Source organism: Eucyclogobius newberryi, unplaced genomic scaffold, assembly GCF_026437365.1.
Source record: "Eucyclogobius newberryi isolate DKJ021-1_F unplaced genomic scaffold, fEucNew1.0.hap1 SCAF_179, whole genome shotgun sequence".
NCBI lineage: Eukaryota > Metazoa > Chordata > Actinopteri > Gobiiformes > Gobiidae > Eucyclogobius > Eucyclogobius newberryi.
In genome coordinates this window covers 13,978-23,937 of record NW_027315811.1, presented here as the reverse complement: position 1 = coordinate 23,937, position 9,960 = coordinate 13,978, and the positions used below count along the sequence as shown (strand labels likewise).

The window sequence follows — 9,960 nt, the reverse complement described above, 5'->3', positions numbered from 1 at the left end:
CCGAGCAAGTGGCGTGAAGGTACTCTTCACGAAAAGACAGTGTTTGATATAAAAAAGGCCGTTTTGACCTGGAACATTTCGCTCACGGCCATACCACCCTGGACCAGCCCGATCTCGTCTGATCTCGGAAGCCAAGCAGGGTTGGGCCTGGTTAGTACTTGGATGGGAGACCGCCTGGGAATACCAGGTGCTGTGAGCATTTTCACACTTTTTCACCTGTCAAAAAAAAAAAAAAAAGAAGTTTTTCATTGAGATATCCCAATTTTGACCGAGCAAGTGGCGTGAAGGTACTCTTCACGAAAAGACAGTGTTTGATATAAAAAAGGCCGTTTTGACCTGGAACATTTCGCTCACGGCCATACCACCCTGGACCAGCCCGATCTCGTCTGATCTCGGAAGCCAAGCAGGGTTGGGCCTGTTTAGTACTTGGATGGGAGACCGCCTGGGAATACCTGGTGCTGTGAGCATTTTCATACTTTTTCACCTGTCAAAAAAAAAAAAAAAAAAAAAAAAGAAGTTTTTCATTGAGATATCCCAATTTTGACCGAGCAAGTGGCGTGAAGGTACTCTTCACGAAAAGACAGTGTTTGATATAAAAAAGGCCGTTTTGACCTGGAACATTTCGCTCACGGCCATACCACCCTGGACCAGCCCGATCTCGTCTGATCTCGGAAGCCAAGCAGGGTTGGGCCTGTATAGTACTTGGATGGGAGACCGCCTGGGAATACCAGGTGCTGTGAGCATTTTCACACTTTTTCACCTGTCAAAAAAAAAAAAAAAAAAAAAAAAAAGAAGTTTTTCATTGAGATATCCCAATTTTGACCGAGCAAGTGGCGTGAAGGTACTCTTCACGAAAAGACAGTGTTTGATGCAAAAAAAGCAATTTATACGAGTTTTGACCTGGAACATTTCGCTCACGGCCATACCACCCTGGACCAGCCCGATCTCGTCTGATCTCGGAAGCCAAGCAGGGTTGGGCCTGGTTAGTACTTGGATGGGAGACCGCCTGGGAATACCAGGTGCTGTGAGCATTTTCACACTTTTTCACCTGTCAAAAAAAAAAAAAAAAAAAAAAAAAGAAGTTTTTTATTGAGATATCCCAATTTTGACCGAGCAAGTGGCGTGAAGGTACTCTTCACGAAAAGACAGTGTTTGATATAAAAAAGGCCGTTTTGACCTGGAACATTTCGCTCACGGCCATACCACCCTGGACCAGCCCGATCTCGTCTGATCTCGGAAGCCAAGCAGGGTTGGGCCTGGTTAGTACTTGGATGGGAGACCGCCTGGGAATACCAGGTGCTGTGAGCATTTTCACACTTTTTCACCTGTCAAAAAAAAAAAAAAAAGAAGTTTTTCATTGAGATATCCCAATTTTGACCGAGCAAGTGGCGTGAAGGTACTCTTCACGAAAAGACAGTGTTTGATATAAAAAAGGCCGTTTTGACCTGGAACATTTCGCTCACGGCCATACCACCCTGGACCCGCCCGATCTCGTCTGATCTCGGAAGCCAAGCAGGGTTGGGCCTGGTTAGTACTTGGATGGGAGACCGCCTGGGAATACCAGGTGCTGTGAGCATTTTCACACTTTTTCACCTGTCAAAAAAAAAAAAAAAAGAAGTTTTTCATTGAGATATCCCAATTTTGACCGAGCAAGTGGCGTGAAGGTACTCTTCACGAAAAGACAGTGTTTGATATAAAAAAGGCCGTTTTGACCTGGAACATTTCGCTCACGGCCATACCACCCTGGACCCGCCCGATCTCGTCTGATCTCGGAAGCCAAGCAGGGTTGGGCCTGTTTAGTACTTGGATGGGAGACCGCCTGGGAATACCAGGTGCTGTGAGCATTTCCCCCCTTTTTCACCTGTCAAAAAAAAAAAAAAAAAAAAAAAAAAAGAAGTTTTTCATTGAGATATCCCAATTTTGACCGAGCAAGTGGCGTGAAGGTACTCTTCACGAAAAGACAGTGTTTGATGCAAAAAAAGCAATTTATACGAGTTTTGACCTGGAACATTTCGCTCACGGCCATACCACCCTGGACCAGCCCGATCTCGTCTGATCTCGGAAGCCAAGCAAGGTTGGGCCTGGTTAGTACTTGGATGGGAGACCGCCTGGGAATACCAGGTGCTGTGAGCATTTTCACACTTTTTCACCTGTCAAAAAAAAAAAAAAAAAAAAAAAAAAGAAGTTTTTCATTGAGATATCCCAATTTTGACCGAGCAAGTGGCGTGAAGGTACTCTTCACGAAAAGACAGTGTTTGATGCAAAAAAAGCAATTTATACGAGTTTTGACCTGGAACATTTCGCTCACGGCCATACCACCCTGGACCAGCCCGATCTCGTCTGATCTCGGAAGCCAAGCAGGGTTGGGCCTGGTTAGTACTTGGATGGGAGACCGCCTGGGAATACCAGGTGCTGTGAGCATTTTCACACTTTTTCACCTGTCAAAAAAAAAAAAAAAAAAAAAAAAAAGAAGTTTTTCATTGAGATATCCCAATTTTGACCGAGCAAGTGGCGTGAAGGTACTCTTCACGAAAAGACAGTGTTTGATATAAAAAAGGCCGTTTTGACCTGGAACATTTCGCTCACGGCCATACCACCCTGGACCAGCCCGATCTCGTCTGATCTCGGAAGCCAAGCAGGGTTGGGCCTGGTTAGTACTTGGATGGGAGACCGCCTGGGAATACCAGGTGCTGTGAGCATTTTCACACTTTTTCACCTGTCAAAAAAAAAAAAAAAAGAAGTTTTTCATTGAGATATCCCAATTTTGACCGAGCAAGTGGCGTGAAGGTACTCTTCACGAAAAGACAGTGTTTGATATAAAAAAGGCCGTTTTGACCTGGAACATTTCGCTCACGGCCATACCACCCTGGACCAGCCCGATCTCGTCTGATCTCGGAAGCCAAGCAGGGTTGGGCCTGTTTAGTACTTGGATGGGAGACCGCCTGGGAATACCTGGTGCTGTGAGCATTTTCATACTTTTTCACCTGTCAAAAAAAAAAAAAAAAAAAAAAAAGAAGTTTTTCATTGAGATATCCCAATTTTGACCGAGCAAGTGGCGTGAAGGTACTCTTCACGAAAAGACAGTGTTTGATATAAAAAAGGCCGTTTTGACCTGGAACATTTCGCTCACGGCCATACCACCCTGGACCAGCCCGATCTCGTCTGATCTCGGAAGCCAAGCAGGGTTGGGCCTGTATAGTACTTGGATGGGAGACCGCCTGGGAATACCAGGTGCTGTGAGCATTTTCACACTTTTTCACCTGTCAAAAAAAAAAAAAAAAAAAAAAAAAAGAAGTTTTTCATTGAGATATCCCAATTTTGACCGAGCAAGTGGCGTGAAGGTACTCTTCACGAAAAGACAGTGTTTGATGCAAAAAAAGCAATTTATACGAGTTTTGACCTGGAACATTTCGCTCACGGCCATACCACCCTGGACCAGCCCGATCTCGTCTGATCTCGGAAGCCAAGCAGGGTTGGGCCTGGTTAGTACTTGGATGGGAGACCGCCTGGGAATACCAGGTGCTGTGAGCATTTTCACACTTTTTCACCTGTCAAAAAAAAAAAAAAAAAAAAAAAAAGAAGTTTTTTATTGAGATATCCCAATTTTGACCGAGCAAGTGGCGTGAAGGTACTCTTCACGAAAAGACAGTGTTTGATATAAAAAAGGCCGTTTTGACCTGGAACATTTCGCTCACGGCCATACCACCCTGGACCAGCCCGATCTCGTCTGATCTCGGAAGCCAAGCAGGGTTGGGCCTGGTTAGTACTTGGATGGGAGACCGCCTGGGAATACCAGGTGCTGTGAGCATTTTCACACTTTTTCACCTGTCAAAAAAAAAAAAAAAAGAAGTTTTTCATTGAGATATCCCAATTTTGACCGAGCAAGTGGCGTGAAGGTACTCTTCACGAAAAGACAGTGTTTGATATAAAAAAGGCCGTTTTGACCTGGAACATTTCGCTCACGGCCATACCACCCTGGACCAGCCCGATCTCGTCTGATCTCGGAAGCCAAGCAGGGTTGGGCCTGGTTAGTACTTGGATGGGAGACCGCCTGGGAATACCAGGTGCTGTGAGCATTTTCATACTTTTTCACCTGTCAAAAAAAAAAAAAAAAAAAAAAAGAAGTTTTTCATTGAGATATCCCAATTTTGACCGAGCAAGTGGCGTGAAGGTACTCTTCACGAAAAGACAGTGTTTGATATAAAAAAGGCCGTTTTGACCTGGAACATTTCGCTCACGGCCATACCACCCTGGACCCGCCCGATCTCGTCTGATCTCGGAAGCCAAGCAGGGTTGGGCCTGGTTAGTACTTGGATGGGAGACCGCCTGGGAATACCAGGTGCTGTGAGCATTTTCACACTTTTTCACCTGTCAAAAAAAAAAAAAAAAGAAGTTTTTCATTGAGATATCCCAATTTTGACCGAGCAAGTGGCGTGAAGGTACTCTTCACGAAAAGACAGTGTTTGATATAAAAAAGGCCGTTTTGACCTGGAACATTTCGCTCACGGCCATACCACCCTGGACCAGCCCGATCTCGTCTGATCTCGGAAGCCAAGCAGGGTTGGGCCTGGTTAGTACTTGGATGGGAGACCGCCTGGGAATACCAGGTGCTGTGAGCATTTTCATACTTTTTCACCTGTCAAAAAAAAAAAAAAAAAAAAAAAGAAGTTTTTCATTGAGATATCCCAATTTTGACCGAGCAAGTGGCGTGAAGGTACTCTTCACGAAAAGACAGTGTTTGATATAAAAAAGGCCGTTTTGACCTGGAACATTTCGCTCACGGCCATACCACCCTGGACCCGCCCGATCTCGTCTGATCTCGGAAGCCAAGCAGGGTTGGGCCTGTTTAGTACTTGGATGGGAGACCGCCTGGGAATACCAGGTGCTGTGAGCATTTCCCCCCTTTTTCACCTGTCAAAAAAAAAAAAAAAAAAAAAAAAAAAAGAAGTTTTTGATTGAGATATCCCAATTTTGACCGAGCAAGTGGCGTGAAGGTACTCTTCACGAAAAGACAGTGTTTGATGCAAAAAAAAGCCATTTATACGAGTTTTGACCTGGAACATTTCGCTCACGGCCATACCACCCTGGACCAGCCCGATCTCGTCTGATCTCGGAAGCCAAGCAGGGTTGGGCCTGGTTAGTACTTGGATGGGAGACCGCCTGGGAATACCAGGTGCTGTGAGCATTTTCACACTTTTTCACCTGTCAAAAAAAAAAAAAAAAGAAGTTTTTCATTGAGATATCCCAATTTTGACCGAGCAAGTGGCGTGAAGGTACTCTTCACGAAAAGACAGTGTTTGATATAAAAAAGGCCGTTTTGACCTGGAACATTTCGCTCACGGCCATACCACCCTGGACCAGCCCGATCTCGTCTGATCTCGGAAGCCAAGCAGGGTTGGGCCTGGTTAGTACTTGGATGGGAGACCGCCTGGGAATACCAGGTGCTGTGAGCATTTTCACACTTTTTCACCTGTCAAAAAAAAAAAAAAAAAAAAAAAGAAGTTTTTCATTGAGATATCCCAATTTTGACCGAGCAAGTGGCGTGAAGGTACTCTTCACGAAAAGACAGTGTTTGATATAAAAAAGGCCGTTTTGACCTGGAACATTTCGCTCACGGCCATACCACCCTGGACCAGCCCGATCTCGTCTGATCTCGGAAGCCAAGCAGGGTTGGGCCTGGTTAGTACTTGGATGGGAGACCGCCTGGGAATACCAGGTGCTGTGAGCATTTTCATACTTTTTCACCTGTCAAAAAAAAAAAAAAAAAAAAAAAGAAGTTTTTCATTGAGATATCCCAATTTTGACCGAGCAAGTGGCGTGAAGGTACTCTTCACGAAAAGACAGTGTTTGATATAAAAAAGGCCGTTTTGACCTGGAACATTTCGCTCACGGCCATACCACCCTGGACCCGCCCGATCTCGTCTGATCTCGGAAGCCAAGCAGGGTTGGGCCTGTTTAGTACTTGGATGGGAGACCGCCTGGGAATACCAGGTGCTGTGAGCATTTCCCCCCTTTTTCACCTGTCAAAAAAAAAAAAAAAAAAAAAAAGAAGTTTTTCATTGAGATATCCCAATTTTGACCGAGCAAGTGGCGTGAAGGTACTCTTCACGAAAAGACAGTGTTTGATATAAAAAAGGCCGTTTTGACCTGGAACATTTCGCTCACGGCCATACCACCCTGGACCAGCCCGATCTCGTCTGATCTCGGAAGCCAAGCAGGGTTGGGCCTGGTTAGTACTTGGATGGGAGACCGCCTGGGAATACCAGGTGCTGTGAGCATTTTCACACTTTTTCACCTGTCAAAAAAAAAAAAAAAAGAAGTTTTTCATTGAGATATCCCAATTTTGACCGAGCAAGTGGCGTGAAGGTACTCTTCACGAAAAGACAGTGTTTGATATAAAAAAGGCCGTTTTGACCTGGAACATTTCGCTCACGGCCATACCACCCTGGACCAGCCCGATCTCGTCTGATCTCGGAAGCCAAGCAGGGTTGGGCCTGGTTAGTACTTGGATGGGAGACCGCCTGGGAATACCAGGTGCTGTGAGCATTTTCACACTTTTTCACCTGTCAAAAAAAAAAAAAAAAAAAAAAAAAGAAGTTTTTCATTGAGATATCCCAATTTTGACCGAGCAAGTGGCGTGAAGGTACTCTTCACGAAAAGACAGTGTTTGATATAAAAAAGGCCGTTTTGACCTGGAACATTTCGCTCACGGCCATACCACCCTGGACCAGCCCGATCTCGTCTGATCTCGGAAGCCAAGCAGGGTTGGGCCTGGTTAGTACTTGGATGGGAGACCGCCTGGGAATACCAGGTGCTGTGAGCATTTTCATACTTTTTCACCTGTCAAAAAAAAAAAAAAAAAAAAAAAGAAGTTTTTCATTGAGATATCCCAATTTTGACCGAGCAAGTGGCGTGAAGGTACTCTTCACGAAAAGACAGTGTTTGATATAAAAAAGGCCGTTTTGACCTGGAACATTTCGCTCACGGCCATACCACCCTGGACCCGCCCGATCTCGTCTGATCTCGGAAGCCAAGCAGGGTTGGGCCTGTTTAGTACTTGGATGGGAGACCGCCTGGGAATACCAGGTGCTGTGAGCATTTCCCCCCTTTTTCACCTGTCAAAAAAAAAAAAAAAAAAAAAAAAAGAAGTTTTTCATTGAGATATCCCAATTTTGACCGAGCAAGTGGCGTGAAGGTACTCTTCACGAAAAGACAGTGTTTGATATAAAAAAGGCCGTTTTGACCTGGAACATTTCGCTCACGGCCATACCACCCTGGACCAGCCCGATCTCGTCTGATCTCGGAAGCCAAGCAGGGTTGGGCCTGGTTAGTACTTGGATGGGAGACCGCCTGGGAATACCAGGTGCTGTGAGCATTTTCATACTTTTTCACCTGTCAAAAAAAAAAAAAAAAAAAAAAAGAAGTTTTTCATTGAGATATCCCAATTTTGACCGAGCAAGTGGCGTGAAGGTACTCTTCACGAAAAGACAGTGTTTGATATAAAAAAGGCCGTTTTGACCTGGAACATTTCGCTCACGGCCATACCACCCTGGACCCGCCCGATCTCGTCTGATCTCGGAAGCCAAGCAGGGTTGGGCCTGTTTAGTACTTGGATGGGAGACCGCCTGGGAATACCAGGTGCTGTGAGCATTTCCCCCCTTTTTCACCTGTCAAAAAAAAAAAAAAAAAAAAAAAAAAGAAGTTTTTCATTGAGATATCCCAATTTTGACCGAGCAAGTGGCGTGAAGGTACTCTTCACGAAAAGACAGTGTTTGATATAAAAAAGGCCGTTTTGACCTGGAACATTTCGCTCACGGCCATACCACCCTGGACCCGCCCGATCTCGTCTGATCTCGGAAGCCAAGCAGGGTTGGGCCTGTTTAGTACTTGGATGGGAGACCGCCTGGGAATACCAGGTGCTGTGAGCATTTCCCCCCTTTTTCACCTGTCAAAAAAAAAAAAAAAAAAAAAAAGAAGTTTTTCATTGAGATATCCCAATTTTGACCGAGCAAGTGGCGTGAAGGTACTCTTCACGAAAAGACAGTGTTTGATATAAAAAAGGCCGTTTTGACCTGGAACATTTCGCTCACGGCCATACCACCCTGGACCAGCCCGATCTCGTCTGATCTCGGAAGCCAAGCAGGGTTGGGCCTGGTTAGTACTTGGATGGGAGACCGCCTGGGAATACCAGGTGCTGTGAGCATTTTCACACTTTTTCACCTGTCAAAAAAAAAAAAAAAAGAAGTTTTTCATTGAGATATCCCAATTTTGACCGAGCAAGTGGCGTGAAGGTACTCTTCACGAAAAGACAGTGTTTGATATAAAAAAGGCCGTTTTGACCTGGAACATTTCGCTCACGGCCATACCACCCTGGACCAGCCCGATCTCGTCTGATCTCGGAAGCCAAGCAGGGTTGGGCCTGGTTAGTACTTGGATGGGAGACCGCCTGGGAATACCAGGTGCTGTGAGCATTTTCATACTTTTTCACCTGTCAAAAAAAAAAAAAAAAAAAAAAAGAAGTTTTTCATTGAGATATCCCAATTTTGACCGAGCAAGTGGCGTGAAGGTACTCTTCACGAAAAGACAGTGTTTGATATAAAAAAGGCCGTTTTGACCTGGAACATTTCGCTCACGGCCATACCACCCTGGACCCGCCCGATCTCGTCTGATCTCGGAAGCCAAGCAGGGTTGGGCCTGTTTAGTACTTGGATGGGAGACCGCCTGGGAATACCAGGTGCTGTGAGCATTTCCCCCCTTTTTCACCTGTCAAAAAAAAAAAAAAAAAAAAAAAAAAAGAAGTTTTTGATTGAGATATCCCAATTTTGACCGAGCAAGTGGCGTGAAGGTACTCTTCACGAAAAGACAGTGTTTGATGCAAAAAAAAGCCATTTATACGAGTTTTGACCTGGAACATTTCGCTCACGGCCATACCACCCTGGACCAGCCCGATCTCGTCTGATCTCGGAAGCCAAGCAGGGTTGGGCCTGGTTAGTACTTGGATGGGAGACCGCCTGGGAATACCAGGTGCTGTGAGCATTTTCACACTTTTTCACCTGTCAAAAAAAAAAAAAAAAGAAGTTTTTCATTGAGATATCCCAATTTTGACCGAGCAAGTGGCGTGAAGGTACTCTTCACGAAAAGACAGTGTTTGATATAAAAAAGGCCGTTTTGACCTGGAACATTTCGCTCACGGCCATACCACCCTGGACCAGCCCGATCTCGTCTGATCTCGGAAGCCAAGCAGGGTTGGGCCTGGTTAGTACTTGGATGGGAGACCGCCTGGGAATACCAGGTGCTGTGAGCATTTCATACTTTTTCACCTGTCAAAAAAAAAAAAAAAAAAAAAAGAAGTTTTTCATTGAGATATCCCAATTTTGACCGAGCAAGTGGCGTGAAGGTACTCTTCACGAAAAGACAGTGTTTGATATAAAAAAGGCCGTTTTGACCTGGAACATTTCGCTCACGGCCATACCACCCTGGACCCGCCCGATCTCGTCTGATCTCGGAAGCCAAGCAGGGTTGGGCCTGTTTAGTACTTGGATGGGAGACCGCCTGGGAATACCAGGTGCTGTGAGCATTTCCCCCCTTTTTCACCTGTCAAAAAAAAAAAAAAAAAAAAAAAAAAGAAGTTTTTCATTGAGATATCCCAATTTTGACCGAGCAAGTGGCGTGAAGGTACTCTTCACGAAAAGACAGTGTTTGATATAAAAAAGGCCGTTTTGACCTGGAACATTTTGCTCACGGCCATACCACCCTGGACCAGCCCGATCTCGTCTGATCTCGGAAGCCAAGCAGGGTTGGGCCTGGTTAGTACTTGGATGGGAGACCGCCTGGGAATACCAGGTGCTGTGAGCATTTTCACACTTTTTCACCTGTCAAAAAAAAAAAAAAAAAAAAAAAAAAGAAGTTTTTCATTGAGATATCCCAATTTTGACCGAGCAAGTGGCGTGAAGGTACTCT

The 9,960-nt window shown here is 45.2% G+C and overlaps 36 non-coding genes across 36 annotated transcripts; all 36 read left to right on the top strand.

Annotated features, from left to right (window-relative positions):
- Positions 1-80: 80 nt before the first annotated feature.
- LOC140363780 (5S ribosomal RNA) lies at positions 81-199 on the top strand. Its single transcript, XR_011927236.1, has one exon. It is a non-coding gene; the product is annotated as a 5S ribosomal RNA (ribosomal RNA).
- A 149-nt stretch (positions 200-348) lies between these two features.
- Positions 349-467, top strand: LOC140364210 (5S ribosomal RNA). Its single transcript, XR_011927640.1, has one exon. It is a non-coding gene; the product is annotated as a 5S ribosomal RNA (ribosomal RNA).
- Positions 468-624: 157 nt separating this feature from the next.
- Positions 625-743, top strand: LOC140364219 (5S ribosomal RNA). Its single transcript, XR_011927648.1, has one exon. It is a non-coding gene; the product is annotated as a 5S ribosomal RNA (ribosomal RNA).
- Positions 744-912: 169 nt separating this feature from the next.
- On the top strand, positions 913-1,031 carry LOC140363779 (5S ribosomal RNA). Its single transcript, XR_011927235.1, has one exon. It is a non-coding gene; the product is annotated as a 5S ribosomal RNA (ribosomal RNA).
- Positions 1,032-1,189: 158 nt separating this feature from the next.
- On the top strand, positions 1,190-1,308 carry LOC140363778 (5S ribosomal RNA). The gene has a single exon (XR_011927234.1). It is a non-coding gene; the product is annotated as a 5S ribosomal RNA (ribosomal RNA).
- Positions 1,309-1,457: 149 nt separating this feature from the next.
- Positions 1,458-1,576, top strand: LOC140363837 (5S ribosomal RNA). Its single transcript, XR_011927289.1, has one exon. It is a non-coding gene; the product is annotated as a 5S ribosomal RNA (ribosomal RNA).
- Positions 1,577-1,725: 149 nt separating this feature from the next.
- On the top strand, positions 1,726-1,844 carry LOC140364054 (5S ribosomal RNA). Its single transcript, XR_011927494.1, has one exon. It is a non-coding gene; the product is annotated as a 5S ribosomal RNA (ribosomal RNA).
- Positions 1,845-2,014: 170 nt separating this feature from the next.
- LOC140364248 (5S ribosomal RNA) lies at positions 2,015-2,133 on the top strand. The gene has a single exon (XR_011927674.1). It is a non-coding gene; the product is annotated as a 5S ribosomal RNA (ribosomal RNA).
- A 169-nt stretch (positions 2,134-2,302) lies between these two features.
- On the top strand, positions 2,303-2,421 carry LOC140363777 (5S ribosomal RNA). Its single transcript, XR_011927233.1, has one exon. It is a non-coding gene; the product is annotated as a 5S ribosomal RNA (ribosomal RNA).
- Positions 2,422-2,580: 159 nt separating this feature from the next.
- LOC140363776 (5S ribosomal RNA) lies at positions 2,581-2,699 on the top strand. Its single transcript, XR_011927232.1, has one exon. It is a non-coding gene; the product is annotated as a 5S ribosomal RNA (ribosomal RNA).
- A 149-nt stretch (positions 2,700-2,848) lies between these two features.
- LOC140364208 (5S ribosomal RNA) lies at positions 2,849-2,967 on the top strand. The gene has a single exon (XR_011927638.1). It is a non-coding gene; the product is annotated as a 5S ribosomal RNA (ribosomal RNA).
- A 157-nt stretch (positions 2,968-3,124) lies between these two features.
- On the top strand, positions 3,125-3,243 carry LOC140364218 (5S ribosomal RNA). Its single transcript, XR_011927647.1, has one exon. It is a non-coding gene; the product is annotated as a 5S ribosomal RNA (ribosomal RNA).
- Positions 3,244-3,412: 169 nt separating this feature from the next.
- LOC140363775 (5S ribosomal RNA) lies at positions 3,413-3,531 on the top strand. The gene has a single exon (XR_011927231.1). It is a non-coding gene; the product is annotated as a 5S ribosomal RNA (ribosomal RNA).
- Positions 3,532-3,689: 158 nt separating this feature from the next.
- Positions 3,690-3,808, top strand: LOC140363774 (5S ribosomal RNA). The gene has a single exon (XR_011927230.1). It is a non-coding gene; the product is annotated as a 5S ribosomal RNA (ribosomal RNA).
- Positions 3,809-3,957: 149 nt separating this feature from the next.
- Positions 3,958-4,076, top strand: LOC140363773 (5S ribosomal RNA). The gene has a single exon (XR_011927229.1). It is a non-coding gene; the product is annotated as a 5S ribosomal RNA (ribosomal RNA).
- A 156-nt stretch (positions 4,077-4,232) lies between these two features.
- Positions 4,233-4,351, top strand: LOC140363703 (5S ribosomal RNA). The gene has a single exon (XR_011927164.1). It is a non-coding gene; the product is annotated as a 5S ribosomal RNA (ribosomal RNA).
- A 149-nt stretch (positions 4,352-4,500) lies between these two features.
- LOC140363771 (5S ribosomal RNA) lies at positions 4,501-4,619 on the top strand. The gene has a single exon (XR_011927227.1). It is a non-coding gene; the product is annotated as a 5S ribosomal RNA (ribosomal RNA).
- A 156-nt stretch (positions 4,620-4,775) lies between these two features.
- LOC140364043 (5S ribosomal RNA) lies at positions 4,776-4,894 on the top strand. Its single transcript, XR_011927483.1, has one exon. It is a non-coding gene; the product is annotated as a 5S ribosomal RNA (ribosomal RNA).
- Positions 4,895-5,066: 172 nt separating this feature from the next.
- On the top strand, positions 5,067-5,185 carry LOC140363770 (5S ribosomal RNA). The gene has a single exon (XR_011927226.1). It is a non-coding gene; the product is annotated as a 5S ribosomal RNA (ribosomal RNA).
- Positions 5,186-5,334: 149 nt separating this feature from the next.
- Positions 5,335-5,453, top strand: LOC140363769 (5S ribosomal RNA). The gene has a single exon (XR_011927225.1). It is a non-coding gene; the product is annotated as a 5S ribosomal RNA (ribosomal RNA).
- Positions 5,454-5,609: 156 nt separating this feature from the next.
- Positions 5,610-5,728, top strand: LOC140363768 (5S ribosomal RNA). Its single transcript, XR_011927224.1, has one exon. It is a non-coding gene; the product is annotated as a 5S ribosomal RNA (ribosomal RNA).
- Positions 5,729-5,884: 156 nt separating this feature from the next.
- Positions 5,885-6,003, top strand: LOC140364031 (5S ribosomal RNA). Its single transcript, XR_011927472.1, has one exon. It is a non-coding gene; the product is annotated as a 5S ribosomal RNA (ribosomal RNA).
- A 156-nt stretch (positions 6,004-6,159) lies between these two features.
- On the top strand, positions 6,160-6,278 carry LOC140363767 (5S ribosomal RNA). Its single transcript, XR_011927223.1, has one exon. It is a non-coding gene; the product is annotated as a 5S ribosomal RNA (ribosomal RNA).
- A 149-nt stretch (positions 6,279-6,427) lies between these two features.
- LOC140363765 (5S ribosomal RNA) lies at positions 6,428-6,546 on the top strand. Its single transcript, XR_011927222.1, has one exon. It is a non-coding gene; the product is annotated as a 5S ribosomal RNA (ribosomal RNA).
- Positions 6,547-6,704: 158 nt separating this feature from the next.
- Positions 6,705-6,823, top strand: LOC140363764 (5S ribosomal RNA). Its single transcript, XR_011927221.1, has one exon. It is a non-coding gene; the product is annotated as a 5S ribosomal RNA (ribosomal RNA).
- Positions 6,824-6,979: 156 nt separating this feature from the next.
- On the top strand, positions 6,980-7,098 carry LOC140364020 (5S ribosomal RNA). Its single transcript, XR_011927461.1, has one exon. It is a non-coding gene; the product is annotated as a 5S ribosomal RNA (ribosomal RNA).
- A 158-nt stretch (positions 7,099-7,256) lies between these two features.
- Positions 7,257-7,375, top strand: LOC140363763 (5S ribosomal RNA). Its single transcript, XR_011927220.1, has one exon. It is a non-coding gene; the product is annotated as a 5S ribosomal RNA (ribosomal RNA).
- Positions 7,376-7,531: 156 nt separating this feature from the next.
- Positions 7,532-7,650, top strand: LOC140364009 (5S ribosomal RNA). The gene has a single exon (XR_011927450.1). It is a non-coding gene; the product is annotated as a 5S ribosomal RNA (ribosomal RNA).
- A 159-nt stretch (positions 7,651-7,809) lies between these two features.
- LOC140363997 (5S ribosomal RNA) lies at positions 7,810-7,928 on the top strand. Its single transcript, XR_011927439.1, has one exon. It is a non-coding gene; the product is annotated as a 5S ribosomal RNA (ribosomal RNA).
- Positions 7,929-8,084: 156 nt separating this feature from the next.
- On the top strand, positions 8,085-8,203 carry LOC140363762 (5S ribosomal RNA). Its single transcript, XR_011927219.1, has one exon. It is a non-coding gene; the product is annotated as a 5S ribosomal RNA (ribosomal RNA).
- A 149-nt stretch (positions 8,204-8,352) lies between these two features.
- On the top strand, positions 8,353-8,471 carry LOC140363761 (5S ribosomal RNA). Its single transcript, XR_011927218.1, has one exon. It is a non-coding gene; the product is annotated as a 5S ribosomal RNA (ribosomal RNA).
- Positions 8,472-8,627: 156 nt separating this feature from the next.
- On the top strand, positions 8,628-8,746 carry LOC140363985 (5S ribosomal RNA). The gene has a single exon (XR_011927428.1). It is a non-coding gene; the product is annotated as a 5S ribosomal RNA (ribosomal RNA).
- A 171-nt stretch (positions 8,747-8,917) lies between these two features.
- LOC140363759 (5S ribosomal RNA) lies at positions 8,918-9,036 on the top strand. Its single transcript, XR_011927216.1, has one exon. It is a non-coding gene; the product is annotated as a 5S ribosomal RNA (ribosomal RNA).
- Positions 9,037-9,185: 149 nt separating this feature from the next.
- LOC140363758 (5S ribosomal RNA) lies at positions 9,186-9,304 on the top strand. Its single transcript, XR_011927215.1, has one exon. It is a non-coding gene; the product is annotated as a 5S ribosomal RNA (ribosomal RNA).
- Positions 9,305-9,458: 154 nt separating this feature from the next.
- On the top strand, positions 9,459-9,577 carry LOC140363973 (5S ribosomal RNA). Its single transcript, XR_011927417.1, has one exon. It is a non-coding gene; the product is annotated as a 5S ribosomal RNA (ribosomal RNA).
- A 159-nt stretch (positions 9,578-9,736) lies between these two features.
- LOC140363757 (5S ribosomal RNA) lies at positions 9,737-9,855 on the top strand. The gene has a single exon (XR_011927214.1). It is a non-coding gene; the product is annotated as a 5S ribosomal RNA (ribosomal RNA).
- The last annotated feature ends 105 nt before the right edge of the window (positions 9,856-9,960 follow it).